This window comes from Anomalospiza imberbis, chromosome 10, assembly GCF_031753505.1.
Source record: "Anomalospiza imberbis isolate Cuckoo-Finch-1a 21T00152 chromosome 10, ASM3175350v1, whole genome shotgun sequence".
NCBI lineage: Eukaryota > Metazoa > Chordata > Aves > Passeriformes > Viduidae > Anomalospiza > Anomalospiza imberbis.
The window spans coordinates 10,799,443-10,826,317 of record NC_089690.1 but is presented as its reverse complement, the minus strand read 5'-3'; the positions used below and the strand labels follow the sequence as shown (position 1 = coordinate 10,826,317).

The 26,875-nt window shown below is 43.8% G+C and overlaps 1 long non-coding RNA gene across 5 annotated transcripts in view; it reads right to left on the bottom strand.

Moving 5' to 3' along the window:
* Positions 1-916: 916 nt before the first annotated feature.
* Positions 917-26,875, bottom strand: part of LOC137479928 (uncharacterized) — a 52,791-nt gene continuing 26,832 nt past the window's right edge. For 2 of the 5 annotated variants that reach the window (XR_011002599.1, XR_011002598.1), the window contains exons 3-7: positions 22,834-22,959; positions 8,421-8,566; positions 8,132-8,321; positions 3,118-3,335; positions 919-1,085 (exon numbers count right to left, since the gene is read on the bottom strand). This is a non-coding gene — a long non-coding RNA (uncharacterized lncRNA). Of the gene's footprint in view, positions 1,086-3,117; positions 3,336-8,131; positions 8,322-8,420; positions 8,567-22,833; positions 22,960-23,426; positions 23,533-26,875 lie in introns of those variants that run through there. The other 3 variants (XR_011002600.1, XR_011002596.1, XR_011002597.1) reach the window with 3 other exon arrangements.

Sequence of the window (26,875 nt, the reverse complement as noted above, 5' to 3'; positions counted from 1 at the left end):
AGAAACATTACATATCACCCATCTTCAAAGAATTTCAGAAACAGTGAACAGACATCATCAGTGTTAAACTGCCCTGTGGATCTCAGTATCCCATTGCATCATCTGCTTTGATCATCTTTGCTCTGTGCCTATAACTCAAGTAATTAATAGTTACCATTCTAAGAGGAGTGAGATAATTGACTTATCTAGCAATCACTTCAGAAAGATTATTATTAGAAATAGGTCTGCATTCTAAATATACCCGTGCCTCTAGATGAGCTAGGCCAAATACCAGCTACATGTGAAGCAACGGCGGCACCAAGGCCAGCACAGTCCAGGTGCTTGGGCTCCTGTCCTGTGTGCACAAAGCTCATGTGCACCACTCTGCTGCACCTCTCCCAGCCTGGCCAAGGCTTCTTGCCAGCAACCCATCACCCACACCATCACCACAGCCTGACCCCACAAGAACCTTCCTGATTTCTCAGTCAAATCCTGGGAGCTGGAGTAGTTTTCTCTGTACTCTTGAAAACACAGACCTTCCATGACTTGGTCAAACACTCCTGGCTAAAGTCAGGGAATGTTGCAGAAGAATAGTAAAGTGAACCTGGCAATAAAAGAACATAGCTAAAATATAACTGCTTCAGCTTGATTTCCAGGTCATCAGTTCAATGATCAATGTGTAGGTGGTGCCTTCATAGAAAGTCATTAACAGTAGATTCCTTTACATCCTGTACTCCATAGCAGACAAAGAAATTCTTAGCTGCCCTTTACCTATCTTCTATCTGGCTAAAATAAATTAAAAAATTATCTGTGTCTCCACATGTCTCATGTACATGGCAACGAGGCAGCCATGACATCCTTACTGACATTCTGTCACAGAATTCATGACAGGTAAAGAGCAATTAGATCTGAGCAAGCAATATTGCGGTCACCAAAAATAAAGCATTAAAAATTACCAAAGCAATCTCAAAGATCTTGAGTCCTTAGAAGAGAACCTGAGGTGGAAGCACAGAAAGCCTCACAGGTTATTACAGTCATCTATTGGATGTTTCTTCCTTACTTGGATTCCTTGTTGCACATGTGTTATTTCAGTAGGTTTCCTGTAACTACATTTAATTTAGAGCAGTGTTAAGTGAGGAAAAAAAACATAAAAAAAAAAAGGAAATCTGGTTGATACTGCGTGAAGCATTACAGCTGACACAGAAGGCAGAGCTGAAGAGGGAAAAAAGCATGGAGCTACTGCTTGTCTCTCCTGAGATAGAAAAGGAGTGTGAAGGCCTCAGACTTCATGTGTTCCTCTGCTTAGAAATCCAACAAGCTTCAAGATTAGTGTCTCTTCGTGTCAGTAGCTAAACACAAGAATGAGAGGCATTTTAGATTATTCCACCCTCCCTAACATTCCTCCTGCACAGCTCTAACTTGACTGTATTGATGTCTTCCTCAGAGAAGCTAAAGTTGCCTTCCACAGAGAAATGCAAAGCAAAGGAACAAGACAGAAAGAACTATAATTAACAGTGTCAGATATTTTATCTACTCAGCAAGTAGGACTCAGTTCTGCAAGTTACTCTCTATACCTTTTCACCAAAGCACCTCTGATCTGCCTCCCACCACTGGATTCAAAGCCAGTAAATAATGACTTTCCCACATAATCGTTACACTTGGGGTTTTAACCAACTGAATACTAACCTTTAAAATGAAAGCTCAGTTATGAGTGTGCGTATATGTCTGATTTCATACATTCCTGTTGTTTGACTCACATAGACAGTATTATGTGGCTGAAAGCTCCAGACTAGTTTTTTGGGAGTATGTGGCAAGCCTGAATTGGTAAAATCCAAACCTAGGCACAGGGAACTTGCCTGTTAAGAGTGTGTGCTCACAGCACAGTACAGGCTATGGCACAGCAACAAAAAGACATTAATTAGGCAGCACTGATCCCATGAGTTTAGCTTCATTCCTCTATACATCATATGTTCTGAACTGTCAAATTCTGGGATAATTATTTCCTCCCCTCTTTGTCTTATGGGTACAATAGCGCATGGATTGTCACCGATGGCAGCTTATGAATATCTCTGCTGATGAGTATGGCTCTCCTCAGGTGATGTTTTGGAGGTCTCCAAGACAGAACTAAAGATCACGTTCACACTGTGTCACAGATTAGTGGCTTTCAATGTAACACTTTTCCTTTCTGAAAGCCTCTCTGCCCTCCCTTAGCCTGGCACAGAAACTGAGGACACAGCCACGCAAGGTGCTCAGCAGCTTCTGTCTCAGTGAAGGTAGAAAGAGTTTAAAGCACTTAGACTTGAGTCCTTAAAATAATTGTTTGACACAAACATAGTGATTGACCAAGCACATACTAATGCCATCCCTGTACATTCCCATATTACAATCACCACCACCAAAGAAGCTGTTTCAGTTGGTAATTGCAAGGTAATTTCAGTCTCCTGTACTGTACTCTACTTCCAAAACATTAGGGAATAAGCCACCACCACCATTACAAATTAAATGGCAGCATACGTTAGGAATTTGCTGTAACTCCAGCCCTCAGTGACTAGCACAGCTTCAAGTGTAAACAAACAAAAGCTGCAATTTGCGCCAAATGTTTACTCTGATTTTAAATCAGGGTTAGCTTTGCCAGTACAAATTACGCCTCCCTTTGTCTTCAAGAAAGCTGGCTGTGGACTAGAGGAAGTTAGACAAATTTTTTGTGCTAAATGAGCTGTCTGATTAGATAGATTTTTTTACCAGCTTTTACTTCTCCATCTATAACCAGGGTTTTACAGCATTTATTATATCACCCATCTTCCAACATTACTCAAACACAGATTTAGTCTGTATCCTCACAAGAAGTTAGGAAGACAGAGATTGATCTGCTGGTGCAAATGACAGTGTGAATGCCAGTGAATGAGATCAAACTACTGGACATTTATTTCACCCTATAAATGTAAGTCATGAAACTCCAATTCAAATTTGGGGTCATTAAAGCAGAGTGCTTATTATTTTCTTGGCCATATAAAATCTGAGTATTCCAGATGAGATTGCAGCTCCCAAACAATTCCCAGCATAGATGGACTAATGAACAGTGAAAAAAAAAAAAAAAACAAAAACCCACAAACCCAAACTACTACTGGCTTTGCTTACCCTAATAATGAAGAACTTCCTCATGGGATGCTGCTCTGCACAAGGGCTTGCACAGAGAGTGGGTTTGGAAGCCACAGGTGGGGACTCCCAATCCCAAGCATGGGACTCCCAATCAAGTGTGAATCTGAAGCTTTCCCATTACCATCTCTATCATGATTCTCTTCCAGTTGCTCCATCTGGAGCTCTTTCTTGTTTTCGCCATCTGACATTTCAACAGCCTGAAAACAAGCAAAACAACTCCTCTAAACAACCAAAATGTTTGATCAGATCCTTTATATAAATGAAATGCTAGTGTATGCCAGGCATCTGAACTTGGTAAAAATAAATGAGTGCTTCAAACCCACTATTGTTCTCAAGGTCCCTGACCTTCAAAACATCATTCTATTCTATTTGTAAACAACACAGACATGACAGAACATGTGAATACCACTTCACCCTTTGGTAACAGTATCTATCCCAAGACCTCAAAGTGTTCTGCAAATATTAGCTAAGCCTCTCATGCTTCTAAAGAACTCCTACTCTTCAACAAATATTAGCTGAATCTCAACCTGCACCACTCAGCTCATAGGAGACTAGTGCTGTTCTCCAAGTTCAGAAAGGTTGAATACTCTGGCAAAGGTTATTCAAGAGTTTGTAAAAGACTCAGGCAACAGAAATGCAAATTTATAAGTCTTCTAAGTATGCCTGGACCTCTGGAAGTTTGTCCAGAGCATCATCCAAACCTGTATGCTACTTTTGGCAACTCTAATATTAAACTTCAGACACAAATCTAGACTGATCCAGATTTCATTTAAACAAGAGAAAGCAACCAGGAAAACCAGAACACTAGCTTAACCATTCATCTTCCCACTACCTTCCCAGGTGTCATAGTAATTTATGCTTTTGTGCACACCCAAATGAACCAAGGCATAGGAGGCCTCAGCTTGCATTTAGCAAGGAGCCAAAGAAGGCATGGTGGCCGGGAGGAGCACACACCGCCCAGTTCAGCACCGCGGGGATGAATGCAAGCTGAACTCACCCAGGTTTCAGGCAAAGAGCAACCCAGCACAGCTGCACTGGTACAGCTGGACTGGTTCCTGACCACAGATGTAGGAACACAAAGATAAGGCCATAGTAACTTCCATATGGTAAAAAGTCTGAACTTCCTAGGAGGGCTCCCTGGAGGCAATTCATTTCCAAGGCACAGAAAACGTGCTTGGCTTTGACTCATGTCTCTCTTTTGCATCTTTTGAAAAACTGGTCATGGATATTTATGTAATGGAAGTTTTCAACACATCTTGTTAAAGGGCATCACGCCAAGCTCTGGCCAAAACTGCAGCTTACATTGATTTTGATTCCCTCTGGACTATGCTTCCATCAGAGGGTAGGAGCACCTTCCCACTGTGTTCTTTTGGATTATCCAGACTTCCCAAGCAGCTCATCTACTTCAGTAGTAACAAAAGAAACAGGTAACAACAAAGCTAGAAGTTCAGACCCGGTACACTTCAAAGCTGAAATACATTAAAAAATCCAACTATGCTTTTATTGGCTGTGCATGACAATTTATTCCACTAGATTCCATTGAATCAGTTGCCTTCCTAAAGAAGGGATACTACTCTCTATTAACATAGAATTGTACTCAGTCTAATAAAATGCCCAGTCTATAATTATAGATAGTGTGTAAAGTTGGGGTTTTTCCTCCAGAATTTTCTCTTCTATATTTTATGCTGTCTTCAATTGCATTTCAACCTAAGTTGATGATGACACAGGAGAAAGCAATGATAAGAGCAGTCAGGATGAGGTTAAAATTCTCCGGAGGTTACTTTTTTGTTGGCCAGAAGGGGCCAGTCCACACGGGTATTGGCTTTTGGCCTTTTTACAACATATTGTTGACTCTTGGAGTGCACTTGGGACCATTACACGACACTAATAATGACTATTCCCAGAGCCTTCTAAGCACTCCAGGAGCAAAAAGAGAAGGTCGATGAACAGCTTCATGAGAGCCTAAAAGTACTGTCTGGTTCCCTCTGTAAGGTAAAGTATTTTTATTACAATGCACCTAAAGCCACCAGTAAAATGCAGAGCAAAAAGTGAGAGCTAGGAGCCTGAACCAGCCAGAAAAATTCAGGAGGAAAACAAAACCTGCATCATTACCTTGGGGTTGGGTGGGAAGGCTCAACAGAAGCAAAGTGACAGATTGTTTTCCTGAATGTTTGCAGCCCAGGACTTGGTACATTTCCAGGGGTAGAACAGAGGTCCCCACTTCTGACAGGAGAGGAACCATGCAGGTTTTGGTGGCGTGACTTACAGAGTTGATGAAATTAGAACAGCCCATTTCAGCCTTCAAAACGGGGAAGAAACAAAAAACCAAGAGAGGCCTGACACCCACTTTCCTTATTCTGTAATTAAACTGCTAGAAGGAAGAGTTCTTCAATCAATAGAAGTGATTTTTCAATCAGCAGAACTGGTACACAGGCCAAAAGGGTTGAGAAACACTTCTGCTCTTTATAAGAATCCTGTAGGATTCTCTCTTCCAAGAAATCTGCTGAAGGTCCTGATCAGGCTGGTGGTGTGCTCACTTCCCCAGGCACTGTTCACTATTTTGGGGCCCTCCTTCCATCACTGCACCACCAATGTCTTTAATCTGGGTATGTGGTTAAACACTGCACCCTGAACGAGGTTAACAGTCTTCAGGCTCTCCAAGGCTTGAAATGCTTCTGAGGCAATACAGTGTGGAAGAGCCTCACAATCCTGGAGAATTTCCTCTTCTTCAAAAGTAGGTTAGGAAAGTGAATCTGCCTCCTGTGTGAATAGGCTCCTCCAACTTTTCCCTGGCTAAAGAGCTGCTCTCAAACTTCTTCTTAGCCAGTATGATGGCAAATCTCCATCTACTTGTGCTGCCCTACTGCAGATGGTATAGCAGAGTGCCCCGCTGGAACTACACTGGCACAATGCACAGGGAGAAGGACAGATAAGGTGGTTGCTCTATTGCCCCCCTCCATCACTGCATGGAGCCCCAGAGGCTTCCCTGTGTGACTCCCTGAGCTGAACTGGCTCTGAAGGCTCCAGACTTGCCAGGTGAGTCCCCCCACCCTCCCATGCCCACAGGTTACAACCAGCAGTGCCAAGAGTCCCCAGCACCATGGGCAGGTTCCCATTCTGCAGAATACTCCAAAAATGTAAGCTAAGACACTCCCTGCCCTGAAACACCTTACGTTCAACCAAAAAGGGAAAACAAAAGATAACAAGAAAAGGGGTGTCCTTAACAAGGGCATACAGTTAATCCAAAAACCTGGTCTTTTACTGCAGAGCAGTGCACATTTTACCACTGATGCTGCCAGTGGTGTTTGTGACAGACCAGTGGAGTCACAACACACCTGATATGTCTGGTGCTTCCGATGGACCATGTGTGCATTCAGAGAGAGCTTGGGGCTAGGAAACCTCATTTTTGATGTTGGGTATCAGGATGAATAGAGGATCTGCTTTCTAAATGATGTCTTCATACCTATCCACTTATGTTACACACAGACTGCTCTTGAAGCAAGAGCAATTGCATAACATTCTCATCTTCATTTTCCTGCTGTCCAGCCAGCCAGGAGGAGGTCACATCCCCTCTAACAACTTCTTTGCTTTGCAGCTCACTCCTACATATTTCAAAGGAGCTGCCAGCATTGCATTCTTTTCATAGAACGCCAGGGAAGTTCTAACCTCAAAATTAAGCAAAACAAAGTCCTTTGAATATTTTCCAATTAACCTAAGACTGACACTAACACTTTTCTCTTCATGTTTCCACTATTTGAACAATTGGGTTTCTCCTGCATGCCCCAGCTGTCAGGCCTTTTGGCCCATCAAAAATCTAAGTTATTCCTTTCCCAAAGTTTACTCTGGTTTTGAAACTCAGAGACCCTTTTCTGCTAAGTTCGCTCTAGGTTGTGTCGTTTAGTGGAAGAGATCAGAGAAGCCTCTCAGCAGCACAAATCCAGGGAAGATATCAAAGAAGAGACAGTGTGGCAGGTTTCTCATACACTACAATGAGGGCAAGTTAACACTGCTGAAAGCCTTCAGGGTTGCATTCTGCTCCCAGTATTACAGCATAAATATCCAGAGAAACAGATATGACAGAGATTGAGTTCTGAGTGCCTAGAGCCAGCAGAGAGCATAATGGCAATGCCATAAAAGATGTCAGCATTCAGGTAAGAGGCTGGAGGTAGCAGGTACGGTCCCATTCTGGGGCTTGCAGAAGCATGTTGGCCTTCAGGGCCCTGCAGGCACCACGGCTCATTAGCCAAACTTCCTCTGGGTTAATAGTGATGCTGAAACACAGGAACCCTCTCATTTGGCTAAAAAAACAGTTCTGCCAGCAGAATTGCAGGCAGCTTCTGTGCAACCTGGAACAGAGGGAGGAGAAGGCTCCCAACACAAGAGCAGCACTGCCCACAGACACACAGCATGCAGGGAGCAGCCAGCACTTTAGAGACAAAGTGTTTATGCCCTTTGTCGCTCGTTGCTTAGGCAAGGCACATCTAAAAGCTATTGGGCAGATCGCCAAGGTGTCCCAACTGCCCAGGTGGGGAGTTCCTGAGCACTTTCTGTCCATTAGCTTGCAAATGTCCCTCTGAAGAAGGTAAAATATTGTCACCCACACTTTATAGATAGGAATAGAAAGGCACAGAGGGACAAGTATCCCAGTTCTCTCGCCTTGCTTTCCAAACGATAAACAACAGTAATTCTTCCCTCAGTTACTGGAAATGACAGGCTCTTTCAGAACCAGGGAAGCTGCCCCTTGCCTGGAACCAAGGAGCCAAAAGCAGTTGGAGGCAGCAGCCTGCAGCCTATGCAGTGCCTGACATGGTTTTAAGCCTGAGAACTTTTCCTCCAGCACATCTCTGGGGTCTTTTTCTGTACTTACAAAAACGTTCTGTGCTCTGTATGCTCAAGGAGTTCACCTTCAATAAATAATCCGAACAAAGGGAGTTTGTGCTGGCACAGTTGCATGGGTTGCTTTAGGGACAGTTTGCAGCAATGTCAAACTCACCTTTGCTGGTGGCTGCTACCACTTGCTGGGAAGGAATCCAGCCCCCAAAGGGAACACTCAGTAATACCAAGAGCCAAGAGTAATTTCATCCCCATTAGTTAATATCAAATATAAAGGACACATTCCAGTACATAGCAAGTAGTCTTTGCCTCCTTGAAAGACAGTTGAGGAAGATCTGGGGTCTAGGATCCTTAAATGACAAAATAGAAATACATAAAAAGAACCTTTTTTTCAGACTAATTGCATGATAGCATTGCTCAGAGAGCATCAGTAGCTCTCAGATTGCTACCTGGAAAAATCCTGGGTGAGAGGCATATTGTTGACCCAATCCAGACAGCAAGCAGAGCCTCATGGGCAGCATTGACGAGGATGTTGAGCAAAGTGGCCAACAGCCTCCTTTCTGGTCTTAATAAAATGAAGTGACATTCATTCTTCCTGTATGGAAAACCAGAGAAAACAGCAGGTCATTCTGTAGGAAAAGCAGACTTTGTGTTGGGTCAATGGACCAGCCTGAAGCTGTGCAGAGATTGCTGTATACTACAACAGGCTTCAGCAGCAAAGGTGCTCCTGCTCAACACTCCAGTTTAGAGGATGAAGGAAAAGCTGCATTTACCTCATGGCCCTTGAGGAATGATTGCATCCCTATGATGTGGAAAAAGGAATATGAAACCCAAAAAACCAAAGGAGATGTGGCAAAAGGAATATGAAACTTAGCAAGGGTCATGAAATTCCACGAGAACAGCAGTCAGCTTGTCTACAAGTGCGTTTCCAGTCAAGCTAGCCCAAAGCTGATGGTGAAGGCCAGGCTCATCCATTAACTCCACAGGTTCAGTGGCACACAGCTGTGCTGCACCTCTGGAACCAGCTCTGGGACAGCACAGAGCCTGCCTTCACTTGGGCCAGGCCAGAAAAAAGAGGCTGGGGGAGGGGACATGTAAATGTGGTGGATGTTCACAGAGCAGGGGTAAGGGACCCAGAAAATTCCTGTCTTTGGCTTTTCCATAGATGGTCTGCATGGCCTTTTGACAAACATTTCCCTCCCCTTCTCTGCAAAGTCCTTTGTTTCTCCATGTGGAAAAAACTCAGGAATAAAAGAACTTCCCACTCTACCATGAGCCAAACACACCAGTGATAGCAAAGCAGATAATGGAATTTATACTGCCTAGAAGAGGCAATAATTCTCCCTTAAGATCCCCACAACCACCACGTTCCTGCAACACTTTCTGGTTCCTGGCAAAACCTGGAGAGAAAAAAAAAACAAAACAAAAAAAAAAAAAAAAAAAAACCCAAAAAAACTTCACTGCTGAATAAGTGCTAGTAGAAATAAGTAAACAGCCTTGCACTCATGTCATATTCCCTGAAAGACTGAGCATGCCAGCAGAGGCAGCACAGACTCTCAGAGCAGTAAACAACCAAGCAGGCAGAGCAAACAAACATTTAAAACCCCATATGTCAGAAAACCTCTCTTTGGAATAAAAAGGTGAAAACAGTTTCGTCAGAAAGGAGGAAGTTTTCTCCCCTTCCTTTCTCCCCACTTCCCCAGCCCTTCCTTCCCTTGTTTACTTTGTTTCCCTGTTTCAAACCAAGTCAGAGAACCTTTGGTATTTGTGGAACTGGGCTCTTTCTGTTTAACTCCAGCTGTGCCCACAGCCCGCATACTGGTTTGGTAAAATTTGCCCAGTCTGACAAAGTGGTTTCTCAAGCTTGAAATAAAACCACAGTGATTTTTACACTACTAAAATGAATGGCCTTTGACAGGACTAGCAATTATCTATGAATTCCAAAGAAAAGGCTTGTTGCATGGCACAGCAACATGCTCCACACAGCACTGTGGCAGGGGGATTCAGGGGCTTCCTGTGCTTTTGCTCCGGCATTTCAGCCTCTTTTAAAATATGACAGCACTGAGAGCTCCAAGATAAAAAAAAAAAAAAAAAAAAAAAAAAAAAAAAAAAAAAAAAAAACCACCAAAAAAAACCCAAAGAAGGTACCCCCCTCAAGACTCCAAAACTCCAAAGATCCCACAGGAAAACAGCTCAGAGGATTTTTACCTGTCACAGGCATGGGGTTGGAAGAAGCTCTTTGCCAGACTCGGTCAAGGAAGAAGCAGCATCTGAATTCAGAGGAAAAGCCCTTGCCAGGAACACCAACCATGAGGCTCCCATGGGAAATAGGATCCTGTGGTGGGGACCACCACAGGGTATCTGTACCTCTTTCTTTATGGGGAATACCTGCATACATGGACCCAGAGATGATGAAGAAGGCAATTTGTTTCCATTTAGGAATGGAATGATTTAGGAGTGCTTGGGATCTAACACCCTGCTGTTACCAGAGAGGGTCTGTGGGCTGCCACTGTGTTATCAGGTATCAGAGAGCTCCCTTGGGCAGGGACTGTGGGAACAGATGCTGACCTCAGCCAGGCAGCAGGAAAACAAACCTCAGCACAAAAGGGCAGGATGCCACGAAATAAGACTCCTTGAGAAAGGAAACGGGGAGAAACCAAAGCTGAAATCTTGATGCTTCTAGGAGCCATGGAGAGGGATAACTGAACAAGATGAGACCTGGCCAGCACAGGGTTGCACAAGGACAGGCTGAGGGTCTGAGCAGCGCCAGCAGGCTGGGCCAGCTGGGGAAGGAGAAGCAACACCTCTGCTGCAAGCAAGGGCTGCTTCCAGGGCGGCAAGCAAAACCTGTGAGTGCCAGCCACGCTGCTGCTTTCTGTTTGTCTGCTCACTGAGGTCTGGCAGACAGACTCTCCCTTCCATGTGTGCCTGGTCAGTGCCCAGCACAGCACCAAGAGCCTCTCAGTCCTGCTAGAAGGGAGAGAACAAACCTTTGCCCGGGATGAGACCAACACAGAGAAGGTAGGTGGCCAGCCTGTCCTGCTTTCATGTCTTTTCAGACTGAACATTTTGGAAGGAAAGTTTGCCTCAGATTCTCTGTCTGGGATTAATTCAGCTCAAATTTGTAGTCACTGCAGGCAGCGGGGAAGCTGCAATAGCTATTAGAGAGCAAGCCAAAGAAGTAAAAACAAGCAGGGACAAAGAATAGTCCTTGCCCTCCCCTCAAAGCAGAGAGTAGGCAAAGGGATCCAAATTAAAAAGCAACTACTAGTGGCCAGTGCTAGCGAGTCAGCATGGGCTGGCCAGAGCAGGACAACCGCCTGGCCAGGGCCTGGCTGCCAGCAAGCAGCTCTGGCACAGGAGTGTGGCACACCCTGCTCTGGTGTCCAGGCCCAGCCAAGCAGTCCAGAGCTGACTGGGAAGGCCAGTGGAGCTGGGAGCTGCTGTGAGCTGCAGTGAGGGGGAAAAGGGAGAGGAATCCTCCCCACTGCTGCTCTGCCAGAGGGAAGCAGCCAGCTCACCTCCTGATATTGCTACTGGCCAGGTGCCTCCAAGCTGTTGGTATCGGTCATTCTTTGGTTGGGGGATCTGAGTGGCCAAGATACCCAGAAAGGACAAACTGCGGAAAGAAATGAGGCCATTGCACGGTGGAGACAGGAAAAAATGCAGTAAGACAGGTCAGCAGCCAGCAGTAGCACCCAGGACAGCTGAGATCCTGGCTGCCCTCGCGGGCATGGGCAGCACTACCAGAACCCCAAGGAGATGGCAACCCCGTGCCTGAAGGCTGGAGGTGGTTTCCCATCTGCTCCCCCAGGCACGGCACTGCAGCGCCGGGCGCCCGCGGTCCCTCCCCGCACGGCATCGCCCTTCGGACGGGAGGTGGCAGCAGATGGCCACCGACAGCACCGGCCGGCACCGCGAGCAGCTCCCGGGGACGCGCCGGTACCCGCGGGACGAGCGCTCCCAGGGACTGGGCAGGGACGGCAGGAGGTGCTCCCCGAGAGCATCCGTCCTCCCGGGATGCGCCGTCTGCCCGTCGTGCCCGCTGGCCCCGAGCCCGCATCCGATTCCACACACGCCACACCCTGGAAGTGCTTTGCCACAAGTGGAATTGTTTTAAAAACAGCCTTTATCGAGAAAACAGATGGCAGCAACTAGGAAGCACTGATTATTATTGATTAATGCAGGATTGCAGTTGGCAATAGGAGATACTGGGAGCAGCAGAAATGAATGTGGATATTAACCAGTGGAAGGGGGGGGAAATCATGAAGTAAAAGGAATCAGAATAATTCAGGTTGGAAAGGACCTCTGAGATCATCAAGTCAAACCCTGGATCTAATACTGCCAAGTCCACCACTAAACCATGGCCCTAAGCACCACATCTACAGTTTTCTCAATAACAGTTCCAGGGAAAGAGGAAGACATGCTATCCAAGTCTCAACAGGCTCTCAACAGTCAAGAATAATGCTCAGATAACATAAGAGTCCACAAATGTTTGGCCCCTGCATAATTTGTCAGCTTTCACCAGAATAAAACTCTTTCTGAAATTAAAAAAACATAGTAACTGGAATTATTTTCTGACAATCTGTAATTTCCATTTTCATCTGCCATTTTGAGAAATATCAACAAGAATTCAGATCAGCCCAGCTGAAACAGGGAGTCCCAGAAACTTGTCCCCTCTGTATCCCTAGGGCTACCTTCCTCAGACCAATAAAACCTGAAAACCAGCTGGATTTTAGAGCTCCTACAAGTCATCTTTCAGAACCACACAGGAAATTTGAGGATTTGGTCACAGTGTACTGAAGCAAAGACAAAAGAGAATACAGATACCAGTACAAGGAACAGATTGGGACACCCTGCTGAGCAAGCCCTACCTTTCACCCCTTTTTCAGAGCCTGGTGCCTGGGTCTCTCCAGTCTCTGTCCCCATTCAGATGCCAGTGCCACACAGTCAACCTCCAGGCAGTGCACCACTGGTTTAATTCACTCCTCTACCCCAAATGAAAGTTGAACTTGAAAGCAGAGATGTTTGAAGTCATTCCTTCAACCACCCTTTTTTATTTTCATGTGCCAGATCTCACTTCTGTCACCTGGTATCTGGCCTTCCAACAGGAGACGTTCACACACAGCTGTCTGCCAGGAGCAGCAACAGACAAAAACCAGCAGGCAGCTTTCATTTCTTCTGCCCAGAAATAAACATACCTGCTTCCTAGGAAAGGCCCCTAGGAAATGCAACGGATTGTAGAATGAAGTACTGAATGGGAACTCAAAAAGTCACTGATACCATATGCCCTGTGTCTCAAGGTATGGTTATCTCCACTTAAAGAATTTCTGGGGTGGTTTCTGGGGAGTTGGGTTTTGGGTTTCTTAGCAGGTGAAGTGTGTGTATTTGTTTTGTTTATTCTTTTTTAGATCTCAAGCAAGGAAAATTATATAGCCTTGCCAGAAATCCATTAACTCCTCTTACCCTCGGAAAATACCATCGCATATCTAGGCTTGATCACATTTTCTGTCTCAAGGTAAGCTTAAGACTTTTAGCACTATCCACAGTCAGTAGAAATGTTTTCTCTTCACAGTATCTGTTTACATATTTAAAGGCTATTCACAATGCCCTGTCTCTCCACCTGCAGAAGAACCCTTCAGGTAGAGACCCCTTGCTGGAACAGCAACTCACATGCGTTAAAATTTATTGGCTTACACGATCATTTTAAATGTAACAAAGAGGAGGAAGCAGAGGGACAGATCTTGAACCCAGAAGCTATTCAGTACTAATGGAAGTCACATAATCCAAAAGTGTGGCTTATTCTGTTTGTTTTTTCAAAAACCAGATGTAAAAATCTCTTTACTGAAGACTGAATTGAAGTGGAAGAAGTAGACTTGCCTGTTTTACACGTTACTATGGAGACATTTTTACCTTCATCACTCTGTAAACAGACCATGCTGCACAGAAGTGAGAAGTTCTTATTTTTGGCCATTCAAAAATTGCCTGTGATTAGAGCATTTCACGTGCTATGAACGAGCAAATATCTCCGGGTAATTCATTTCCTTAATCCCAAGTTTGGCCAAGGGAAACTGAACTGACCAAGTGATGAATGCCAAAGATAAATATTTTACAGTTTTACAATTCTACTTTTGAAGTCCCATCAGAGAATCAATGGTTTAACTTGCTACTAAGTTCCCAAAACCTTTGATATTTGTCCCCAGAATAAAAAAGGCAAATCCCATCAAGCATAAATAATCACAAACCTTTTTCCTCAAGCATGTATCTAAGAAATTATTGTGAATTACTGTGCATAGCACCAGGATATGAGAATGAAGGATATCAAAAATTGGCTTTCAATTCCCAATGGACCTCAGGAGACAACTACTGTATTTTCTTTTAACTATTTTTTTTTCTTTTAAATCATTACAGGTAAACTAACAGCTAAACTAAACAGGTAAACTAAGGTGTTCCTTAATCAACACCATGGCAATACTTATCTGTAGTCCATGGATCTCCAAAAAATGCCTTCAGCTTCACCCTTTTTATTTTACCAGCACTCTCAAAATGCCCAAGATGCAGCCATCTTAATCCTTCATCTAGCTTCCTCTGTACCAACTTCTTGACTCTTCACTACAGTTTGCAGAAACTGTAAAGAATTTTTATCTATTTCCATTGCTGAAATTGCAGTTTTCTTCTTTCTGTAAAGCTTCCCCAGAAATTAGAACTAGAAATAGGACAGGCAAATCTGCAGCAATGGATGAGGATTGAAACCAAATGAGAAAAAGATAGCCAAAGATCAGCAAGGTATAAAGCAAACAATCACTGTGAAGGTGGCTCTGGTGGCAAACTTACTCGAGTCAATCAAACCTGAGTCACAAGTCGGGTACGGCCACGTACGCATCATTCCTGTTTGGAGAGAACTTCCTTTTGGGGAGACGGCCACAAACAGTGCTCCCACATAACCTGAGGACACTCACGGCAAAGGAGCACAAAGCCCAAGCACTCTTGGTCATCAGAAGTGCTCAGATCACCAAGCAGAGACAGGACAGAGGAGGTCTCTGTTGGACTCCATGAGGACATTACACATACAAACCAGACCTCTTGCTTTTCAAGACAGGGATAGAATCTGGGCAGACCTAAGTCATCTGAAATGAAACCTGCCAGGTTTCAGGATACCTGAAATGAATCCACAAACATTTGAGGTCTGAGTGCTGCAGGTTCTTCCCCAGCAGACAATGCCAACAGAGCCTTGCGCAGAACCTCACAGATCTTGTCTGTCCTTGTCATGGGGCACCAAAGCACAGGAGCAGAGAGGAGTGTAGCACTGCTTAAGGTCTCTGGTGAGGGAACCAGAGGATATAGGTTAAACCCAAAGAAAATGCCTCCCTAAAAAAAGAATCCTCCCTTCTTTCCTTTTCAGATGCATCGAGTGTCTGCTCAGTTATTTACTTTGCAAAAACAAAGTTATTCCAATGCTATTTTTTTTATCATGGAAATATGGATGATTACCAGAAAAACAAATAATTGGGATGAAGCCCAGTTGGTTATCATTAAGGCAACTAAGTGACTGTGCCATGTGGAGGAGGAGGAGAGAATAACACAGTTAGGGATTGTCTGTTGTCACATTTAGGATAAACATGACAAGCAATAGCTGCTTGTCCTCCCGCTACTGAGGAAAAACTAACCACTCAAAGTCAGGAAAAAATTGACATCCGGATTTTCTCAGAAAGAGGTTTAAGAATCTGAAATAGGAAGTTACTTGGAAATACTTCCTTTTCTACCCATATTCATATAAGCACATAAACATACAAGTTTATTTTTGAATTCCATCATGTTTTTCAGATTTTAAACTTATGCTAAGATACTTCCTTAAAATGCATTTTTATCATCCTGGATTAAGTTTGGATTAGTCACCTCCTGGGGGAGATGAGATGTCTCTTGGTCTATTCAGCTCTCATGATGGAGATTACCCTCATTTTCACTAGCCACACAAAGCAAAAACTGCAGTAGCCTACAGCTTAAAAATGAGAACCTGCCAGGTCAAGTCTTACATTTTTAATTGAAGTAAAGATAACAGAAAGATGAGGCTGGATCAAGGCACACCCATTTTTTATCTCCATATAAAGTACAGGGTTTCTGTGTGTGAGAACACATGAAATATTCTGGCCATCTGGGACTGAAAAAGGTCAAAGTCTACCTCATCTGCTCTCTGGTCCAGGTCTTTCTCCTGTCTAAAAGCATTCTCTAAGAAAAAAAAACAAAACAAAACAAAACAAAAACAAAACCAAACAAACAAACAAAAAAACACCATAAAACAACAACAACAAAAAACTTAGTTAGCCAACAGTCTGTTTCTATTTTTCTCACAAATCTGCTCGTATCTGTCCCCATCCCAGATCGTCACAGCATTATGGCTCAGGAGACTGAAGTATTCACAAAGCAATATTGCAGATGTGAGAACCAATGAAACACAAGAGTCCAAGCCAGGTAATACACAGTGTCCTATGCCTTAGCTCTACCAAGAAGTATAGAAAAGTGTAATAAAGAAAGAAGCAGCAATGTCCAACAGGCACATTATGTTTAGATAAGACTAATACTGTCAGGAAGCACTTTGGGATGCTGCAGTCATTTACAGAGTCAAGCATCCAGGGTTGAAGATTCCAGGATGGAAGAGTAGCCTTTGATCTACTGCCATTTTTCCCTCCTACATCTCAGGATTTGAGGCTTTTGTAATCCTACTTCTGGAGCTACTGATACTGCTTCTGTCTCCAGTTCTTCTCAATAGCCAAATACAGGTCTACATTGAAAGAACTTGCACTCATAAGAAATTTTCACAGAAGTGTCTAAGAAAAACAGGTGCTAAGATCAGATGCACTCACTCAATAACTTTTACTTCTGGCCACAGCCCACAGCTGAGATTCTTCACACATCAGAAGCTCAGGGCACCAAACAAATTGGCGGTTTTGCAAGTAACAAATAACACGGGTGTACATAGTAGAACAGATGCTTGTGGTCTTCAGGGTGGGACTGACCAAAGAGAGCGATGAATAAGCAGCACTGTGAGCTCATGACTCAGATGCCATGTCCCTGCTGGCCTATGGCGACAGATTACTCGCCTCAAACCCAATTCTCTTCAGATGCAGCTTGTATATTTTTCACTAAGGGAAGTACCCTGAGCACCTCAGGGAAGAAGAGACGAGGACATGCAGAGCCGACAGTGAGAAAACACTCTGAATTATTCATATCACTCAAATAGCAAAATTAAAATTAAACTACCTCTCATGACAATGGAGGAAATGCTAACACTGAAGAAATTCCACAGCTACTTTTATGTGCTGCACAGTGAACTAAAGATGGAAAGAAACACTTAATGGTTAAAAGGCTCACCTGTTCCCTCTGTGGATGGATATATTTCTTGTTTTGCCTACATTTATATCAAGTCTTTACATAACTGCTGGCTCCATACCCGAGGCTATCTTCCTGAATCAAAATCCCTCCCATACTGGTAGCAGAATAGACTGCTTCTAGCTTTTTAACTTGTTAATAATGAACTTGCTCTTGTCTGATTCTCCTTGTCCCCTTCTCCCTGTGCGATACCTACCTTGGTAAGTACATGGCTTTTGCATCAGTGTTCAAGACAGTTTTCTGTACTTGCTTGGATGGCTGTCAGGGCCAGTTTTTGAGGTACAGTCTCCTTTTGATAGCTCCTGACAAGCTGTGCTAGAGGAGAGCTGGTTCTCAAAATACATTTCTCTCACACTTGTTTTTCAAGGTTCTCCACTCAACAGTGTGGTAACGAGAGGCACTCCAGACTGGGTTTAATGCTACCATATGCTAGACAGCATGAGAATCCATACTGCAGGAGAGCAGCCGGTACATTTCCATGTTAACAGAAGCCTGATTGCAAATTGCATTTAGTCTCAACAGCTCAGTTCACTGCACACAGATGCCATGGGGGACTGTAAAGTTAGCAAGATATGGGGGAGTATGGCTAAATTTTTCAAAAAGAGTCTTGGCTAATCTGATGCCACAGACATTTGGAGCTGATGCCACAGAAGAAATTTGCTGCTGCTTTTTTTTTTCCATAAACGAATAAGAATAATAGTGTCATGAGCTGTTAGTCAAATTACACTCTTTCAAGGCTGGTGATTGTCTGCTGATACAAACAGCAGCATTGGCACTGTCAAATGCTGCTCTAATAACTTGACAGCCAGCACATAAATGAAGTCAGAGAAGAGGAATTTACTCTTTCAAAATAGGCCATCATGAGAGGAAATGGATTTCCAGTCAGAGTGTGCAGTGTCTCCCTGGGCTGGCTGCCTGGGGTACCCCAGGTCTTACAGTAGACTTCACATAACTGAAGGTACAACAAGACTAAATGAATGAACTGAGAGGAAAAACTTGCCCCATTGGATTCTCTCAGAATGGGTACAGGAGAAGAGCTCTCCTCCACTTGTGTATGACCAAACAAATCAACTTGATAGCTGCTGTCCAAGGCTTTGGCACAAAAACACCAGCTCAGCTCATCTTAATGGGCCTTCTAACAAGCAGACCAAGCAGAGAGGCCAAAGACTTCCCACTGCCTGGCCTGAGCCACAGGGGCACAGACTAAGGACAAGATGCCTGGCAATGTTTGTAGGGGTGGTACAGGGGCGTGGTTTCAAAGCTCCTAGGCCAGTACTAATGCACAGATAACTTGAGTACTTTTAAACATGAACTACATACACCAGTGCACAAGCACCACGTATGTGGTATTTGCACCAAGCAAATATCCCATAGCCCTTACGCCATGGGATAAATGCTTTGCTTCATGTGAATCAGGTGAGGTCTTCTACTCCCACCTCTTTCTCTCACCTGAAAGTACTACACATTTCAGCTGCTTAGATCAGTGTTGGTAAATGAAGTAGACAGTCTCTCAAGGTCTCTTTTCCAGTCTAGCATGTCTACAAAGCATTCCCACATTCTTCAAGAAAAAGGAAAAGCTTTCCCCACCCCTACTGTATAGCCAGTCCATAAAATTTATTGTTAGTGAAGGTCATCAAGTCAAATACTGCAGCTGGGTCATTTTATAGACATTAAAAATCCCTGTAGCTATGAGAATAAAGATAAAAGTGATCTAAATCCTACTCTTTAGGACATGAGCCAAACGTACACCATGGTCAGGAAGGAATCGCTCCCACACATGCATCACATAATGGATTGCATTGCCTATCAGGTTCATAGTGAGGTTAATTTCTTCCCTGCCTCTCCCACCACATGTTACCAGAAGCCACAGGAGCAGACAGGAGAGTGCTGTATACCCACACTTCTGTGGTTTTACAGAGGAGTGACCACCAGCCAGAAGACCCAGGGCTTCAGGTTGCTCAGGCATGAAAGCAATTGCATGATTCCCTAAAGCCTGTCAGTGAGGTGGCAGCAGCTTCCATGCTCTGCGAGCTGCCTCATGCAGTTCCAGGAATCAAGTGCTATAGCTCAGCGGAATTGGCTTTACATTTTTGGGCAACAATGCCACTGCCAGGCAAAAGGCATTTTTCAGACTCTCCCTCTAAACACATTCCCGGGAATCAAGCATCCAAATGAAGCGAGAGAAAGAAAAGAGCCATTTCCCCAGGAGGTCTCCTAATAAACCCCAAACAACAACAACAAAATATCATAGAGGAGCTCAGAATTTGAGACAGCAAGAAAAACAGAAGTTCTCTCCAGGACTGCTCACACCACAGGATGGGGACTACAAACCTGTTGGCAGGGGCCTCCATGCCAGGGAGCCAGGAAGTTTTCATGAGGAGTTAGGATGATCCATATAGGGCTTCCAAATATCAAGCTTCCACAAAGAAGACTTCTTCCTACCCCCAAAGCACCTAAAGTGCATTAGTCACTTGCTCTTGCATGCTCAAGAGACCAGGATAAATCTTTCAATCCCAGACCAATAGGAATCACAGGGAGTAGATAGCCAAGTGGCCCAAGTTGTTGGAACCATCCACGAGAAGCTTTGTATGAGAAGCAATCCTACTCAAGCAGGCCAGCTGCTGAGCTGTCTGGGAGTAAGCCATGAAGCATAACAAATCCATTTAAGACCTGTAAAGTAGACATGAAAGTGGGGACCAGTTGGAATCAGCTGGAGCTGATTTCTCCCATGAAACTTATTCCTTGGTTACAGGCAACCATGCTTCATAACATGAAGGTAGAAAATCCTCTTCCTTTGATGCAGTTCTTGGCATTCATTTTTCCCTTCTTTTGTTATATGAATGGATGGTTTAGTGTTTCTTTCCACTGCTTGGACTTCTTTGTGAGGCCGCTGACTCCTTTTTGCCCTCCAGCATGGATGGTCATGCTGTGTGCTGACCAAGCCAAGGCCCACAGTGATCCAAATGCTGAGAGTGAGCAATACTGAGCTTAGTGGCCAACTCTCATAGTCAGCTCCTTCACTGAGTCGCACCTCATTACTCAGTCTTAATCACAGCTATCAGAACTCTAATAAGGCACCCAGAAATATCAGTCATAGAATGGTTAGGTTAAAGCATGGTTAATGACCATCTCATTCCAGACCCTCTGCTGTGGGCAGGGAACCTCCCAGCAGTTCAAGCTGCTCAGAACCCCATCCAGCCTGGTCTTGAACACCTCTAGGGATGGCAACTCCCCAGCCTTCCTGGGCCAGTGCCTCACCACCCATATAGCAAAGAATTTCTTCCTAATATCTAAACCTAATCCACATCTACCCTCCATCTTACAGCCATTCCCCCTTGTCCTATCACTACATGCCCCATGTAGTGGATTCCATGCTCTCCAGGGATTTTCACCCTAAGGAATAACAGTATTTCCAAGAACAGCCCCTATCCTGAATTCCACAGGCATGAGGGGAAATCAAGTGGATTCCTGAAGCTCACCAAAGAATTATTGCTCCAAGCAAAGTTGTGAAGCTGCAATGAACTCTCAGAGCACGCAAGATCGATTGTTTTCTTACAACTGTGAGCAGTGGAGACCAGTCTCCATTAGTGCTGTCTGTAGTATGGAGACCTACTTTAGTTTAGGCATTATCAGTAAATAAAAAAACCTGAGAAGTCTAGTCCTAACCTCCACTGTGGAGATTCTCCTAGTTATGGGATCTATCGTTATTTCCAGCCCTGAGCCATGCTTCCTCTCCTTTCTCCCATTCACTGGTCTCAGCTGTGTTTTTATCAGTCTCCCTCAGGCTTCTGCACAGGACTTTCCCTAAGACCTTCAATTGTTGCCGTAGGTTTAACAGGTTTGGGCTGAGCAGCTAAATCAGGGAGAGGAACCAATGACTCTGGAGACTTCCCTGTTCATACCAGCCATAACTCTTGTTTCTGCCAGAACACAAGCCTACAGAAGAGCTTTCCTTTGACTTAGGGAAGATGCATCTGACATGATCTAAAGGGCTGGGTATTTGGTAACATATACTAGAAAAGAGACAACTGTGTAGCCCATATTATTTTTTTTTTTTGAAGCAAGATGTTAAATAAGTATTTTCCACACTTTGGAAAAAGGCCCTGAAATTCAGTATTGTGGTTGAGAATATCTGCCAGGCCCTGGTCACGTCCATCTTATATTTCTATTTCATAGAGCCTGGACCCACAATAACCACCTTCATCTGAGAGCAACAACACCAAAGACAAACCTGTTCAGCCTCACCTATATTGCCATCCCAGCAGGGGAAATATCAGGAGGATTAGCTGGCAGACAATGAACACAATGAAACTGCTTTTCCTTTTTTCTTTTTAAGAAGGCATGTATAATTTGGCAACACACAGCCTCCCATAGACATGTCATGCAAGGCATCTCCTTAACACCACTGGGGCCTCATGAACTTTGTACTTTGAAGGCCAAGATCCTGCTCTAAAATATGGAACTTGAGGAGGACAATTAAGCTTATTTTTGTTATTAACAAACAATTTCCAATCTCCTTCTCCAAAACAGCTGAACCACTCTAACTGGAACTTTCCAAAACACAAAGAAAGGAAAAACAAAACCAAGACCAAAATGAGAGAGAAGAATGACCTTTTGCACAGTAGGCACCAGCTGAAGCAGTTACAGTCTGCAACCTGGGAGCTCTTGCAAACACTGGCTTCTCAATGGAAAGCCTTAACCTTGGTGATCCTGACATCTCTACCTGTAATGCTATGCTGTAAAGACTGACAATCTGCTGAATGGCCTGCACCACAGAGAAGAATTACATACTCCTGCTGCATAAAGGAAACATCCCAGGCCTGAGTTCAACTGTGATTTAACTGCAGATGCAAGGCTTGACTCAAATGAGAGCAATTCTGCCCTGGACAAGGTATTGCAGCTTGCCTACTGCACCATCACATCATCTCATTTCACACTGCACAGAGAAAGTCACTCTAAAGATTAGAGTAGGACTAATCTGGGAGCCAGCCAAGCTTCCTCAGCAGGAGACAACTTTTTTCAGAATTAAACAAATAAACAAATAAAAAACCCAAATCAACCAACCACGAAAGCACAAAAAACTCACCAAAAAAAAAGTGTGCCTGCCACTCAAGAATTTATGTTCTTTTAGCTCATTTACTGACAGGCATCATGTTAAGAGTCATAACTCAGTACTTCAGAGCTTTTACTTGGCCTCTACACCTAGTCTTTAAAACTTCCTTGAATTTCTTGCATATCCAAAATTTTCCCTCTAAGTTGTACTCATACTCCAAAGGAAAATAAAACCAAATTAAAAAAAAAATAAACTCTACACACCACCTACAAAAGTTCTTATATTGCCCAGCAAACAAAGGCTGTCTGCTTTGGGCTCATGCTGTTTGGTACCAACAGACAGCAGCTCTTTTTCCCTTTGCCTCCTTCTGTCCACACCCAGACAACTACAACATACAGAGTGCAAATAAAGACAAGTTGTACCTGGATATCCAGCAGAGAGCAACTCAAAATGCATCTTTTCTATGGCTTAAGGGTGATGTACCTGCCATGCTTCAACAGAACAACTCCTTGACATCCATTCTGGGAACTTTTTCAATACCAAGGATGCTGGAGGAGGAAAACAAGCAGAAAACCCACAATGCAGAACTCATTTCATATGGTCTTGATTTAGAGACTGAACAGCTCTGTCCAGGAGACATTTTACTTCAGGTTTCATCTACACCATTAGTTTAACTCGCCTTGGTGAGTTCTCTGGCTTGGGACTTCACTCTCAGCTTTCTGCTCTCTGAGCAGGCTACCAGTTACCACCTCCTCTATTAAACTGCTCATACCTCAACTAATCAGGTTTACATTGTTTTTTCTTCTATTCTCCTCTCCACCAGGGCCAGGGGAGCTAGTGGCAGCATGGTACATGACTGCCAGGTGGGATTAAATCACAACACCCCTCACAAACACAGGTTTTCCTGGGGCAAGGTGTCTGATTATGCTCCCTCTCCAGAGCACCCTACATCTCTGCTCAGAAAGTCACAGGCCAAAAGCATGGAGCTCACATCTCCTAATTGGGCTAAGCATACCTGGGGGTGGCAGAGGACATTCCTCCTGGGACAGCCTCTGGCAGTGCTCCAAGACAACAGATAGATGTTGGGTTTTGCTGCACTGTGGACACATCACAGGCTTTAGACATAAAAGCAGCTAGGTGGAAATTCAATAGACATCTAAGGGTTAATCTGCACTTGTTTGATTGTCAAGCACCTGAGATATGACGACAACACATTGGCACACTGTAATTGCAACATATTATTAAGTACCTTCAGTCCCCAAAGGCTAAGACACTTCTGAAAAAATAATAAAGCTAATGCACATAATAGCCTGTGTCTTGTTATTTAAGAAACCTCTTCCCGGCATCGGACGTCGACAGAACGTGTAAATGCACTTTCTCCAATAACTATGCACAAGGAGCAGTTTGATGGAGTGCCAGAAAGCACAATGACTGTTCTACCTTAGCAGTGTACTGAAGATGACATGTTCCCTTTAGAACTAATTGCTTTATTCAAAGAAAAAAAAAAGCCATTTACTAAATCCTAGCCTGGTCTCTCCCCTTGATGAGCAATTTTAGACTGCACATCAGAGCTTTTGTTTGTTGCTAAAAGACAGAGAAAAAGCATGTTTTGTTAAGTAATTTTAATTTCTATTTTTAATGGAAAATAGTTCAGAAGGGTATTTTTCATTATACTATGTGAACATTTGCATTATATATTCTGCTGGGTCTTCCCTTATGTGACTCAAGGCTGACAAGTTCAGGCTGTCAAACACAACCCTTGGCATCTAATAAATTACCCTACACCAAGATAGCTATAACTATTGATACAGGCATACCAAGCTATACCTCTGAAAGTCAGAAAATACTCTTTATTATCCTTGTTCTGCATTCTCACATACATAATAGGAAAGCACTTCAAGAACTGCTTCCAAAATTCACTGCATTCTTACTGTCAAACTGCATCCCATCTCCCTATATTAATAAAAAAATAAATCAGGGATTCCTCTTCTTGTGCCTTCAAGAGAGAAGCAGCTGTAATGACTTCATAGACAAATCAATGCCATTTCCAACAGAACTATTTCATTTTTTTTCTCCCTACTTCGAAAAATTAGAATAATTTCACAAGGAGCCCTAGGGAACAAGCTCATGAAAATTCACAGAGCAGACAGCATGAGGAAAAGTGTTTGGTTATATATTTCAGGAGGCAGGAAATGGGCCTATCTGCTGCTCTGTGAGCAGTGAGAATAATTATGCATGCATTTGCTGCATCCCATAATCATCACCACCACAAAGATGACATTTCATAGCTGAGTTGAGAATGTGTGTTTCCCAAAATTGTTTTTTGTTTGGAAGGAGAAATTGTTCCAAATAATGTCTATGGAGGATAGATATAGGAAAGCATAGTTTTGAGAATCAGACACTGTAGAGTCAAAACCCTATCACCAGCTCTCTAAATAATTCTATCGTTAATTCCACATCAGCAAAATGGTAACACATCTGTCTGTAGCAGAGTCCCAGGCTCCTGGGAATTTCTGTTAGATATTATAAATTGGTACATTAATGTGAACTACTCAGACTCTGTTTGCATATGGGAGCTCCTGTGGGCTTTGGTCAGATTTGGAAGGGGACAACAACTCTCTCTTCATTGTTTGATCCTGGTGAAACTGTCCAGGGCCCCAGTCATTGCCTTGCTATAGAATGACAGGCACTAAGAACAGCAAGAAATCACAAAGAGTTGTGTTTCTGAGGTGCACCTCTCCTGCCCTCAGACAACCCAGAAGCAGAGCTCATCTCTGAGCTTAGTGGTGAGGGATGGGACAGGAGGAAGAAGGACCAGCTCGAGGCACAGAAGGCTCAGCAGACATTTCTGCCCCAGGAGTATTTCCACCCATCATGGCTAGTACCAAAGATGCACCAAAGCCCTACTATCAAGGGGATTACTTGCCCAGTTGCTCAGGCTGAACTTGCTGCTGGATTCCTACAGCAAAGAGGAGCTGCTCCAGAGCCAACCAGGTTCACAGCTACCCATGCTTCCTCGGCACTCTACTTTTTTCACTGGTTCCACATTAGACCATGATAATCGTTCACAGAACCACATCCGATCACCTTTTCTTACTGTGATGGTGCTAAACCTAGCCCTGCTCCTTACTGATTCTCCAGCTTGGGTGGAGTAAAGATCAGGACACAACTGGAGCCATAGAAGTTTCTCCATGAAATTAACTGGATTGACATGTAGGAAGTCATGGCTGCTTCTAATCATAAGACTTTAGGTGAATCATTTCACTTGTGTCCCTTCTGGTAGTCCTGACATCTTGATGTTTTTCTTCAAGGAACTAGAACTCCAAAATGTCTTTTAAAAAGGTAATTTCTATTTTCATTTGAGTAGCAAGAAAGTGGGCCCTGTTTATAACGTGAATTTTAAAGAGAAATGAGTGCAAATAAACCCTCCCCTCTGGAAGAGATGTACTGTCATATTAGGCATGAGGACCTCATTAGTGGGCACTGTGGATTACAACACTCTTTTGCCCAATATTCCAGTGGGACTTTGGCTTTCTGATCCACACCAGCTTCTCACAGCCAAGAGGTATATACAGGTTGATTGTCCTGCTATGCAAGAGCTCAGAGCAAACCTTACTTTGTAAATGGTTCCCCACAGCTAAGTAGTGCCTAAACCTTAATGCGGGGAACAAGTGCCTGCAAAATAGTTTTCAATGCAATGAGGGTTCAAGACCTAAATTAGCCACAAGCCTGCCTTTGTCTGCCTAGCACACACAGACCAGAAATCCTAGCTTCTCTGCTATGTAAATATGTAGCAATTACTTGCAAATGCAATGCCTCTCCAGGTGTCCTGTGCAGCACAGACCAAACCATGCAGAGAACTGCTACCAAACTTCAAGCCAGGACAAACTGCTGGCTGGACAAGAAAGCAACATTTACCCAACAATATGATGTCACTTGCGCATTTGGGGGTGGAACAGAAAAACCTTGATTTGTTCTGGCTATATGAGGACACAGCTTGAAATTAATTGATCGTGGGTACATTCAAAGTAACAGCTTGATCCACTTCCAGAAAAATCCAATGGCAAAACTCTGGTGCAAACACTGAGCATGCCAGACTTTCTTCCCAAAGACTTCACTGCTTAGAAGCAGTCAGACCTTCCCTGTCACATTGCTGGGGAAGTTTTGAGTAGCCATTCAGACCTGAGCTCCCTCAGTGGTGGGGATTGGAAGAGGAAAAATAGGCTGATGAGTAAAACGCTTTCTTTGTTTAAAGATTTAGATTAGAGAAACAAATTACTTAGGATGAAACTTGCATCAAGATCCTTCAGCCAGGAATCCACTCCACAGGTTGCACTGTCTACCTGTATGGTCTCTTCTATCACAGCATCTCAACATATTGGAACCTCACATTATACCCAGCCTTTGAGGCAAGAGGATGTTTGCTTCCCCCTTTCAAGAGATACATCTCTGCAGAATTAGATG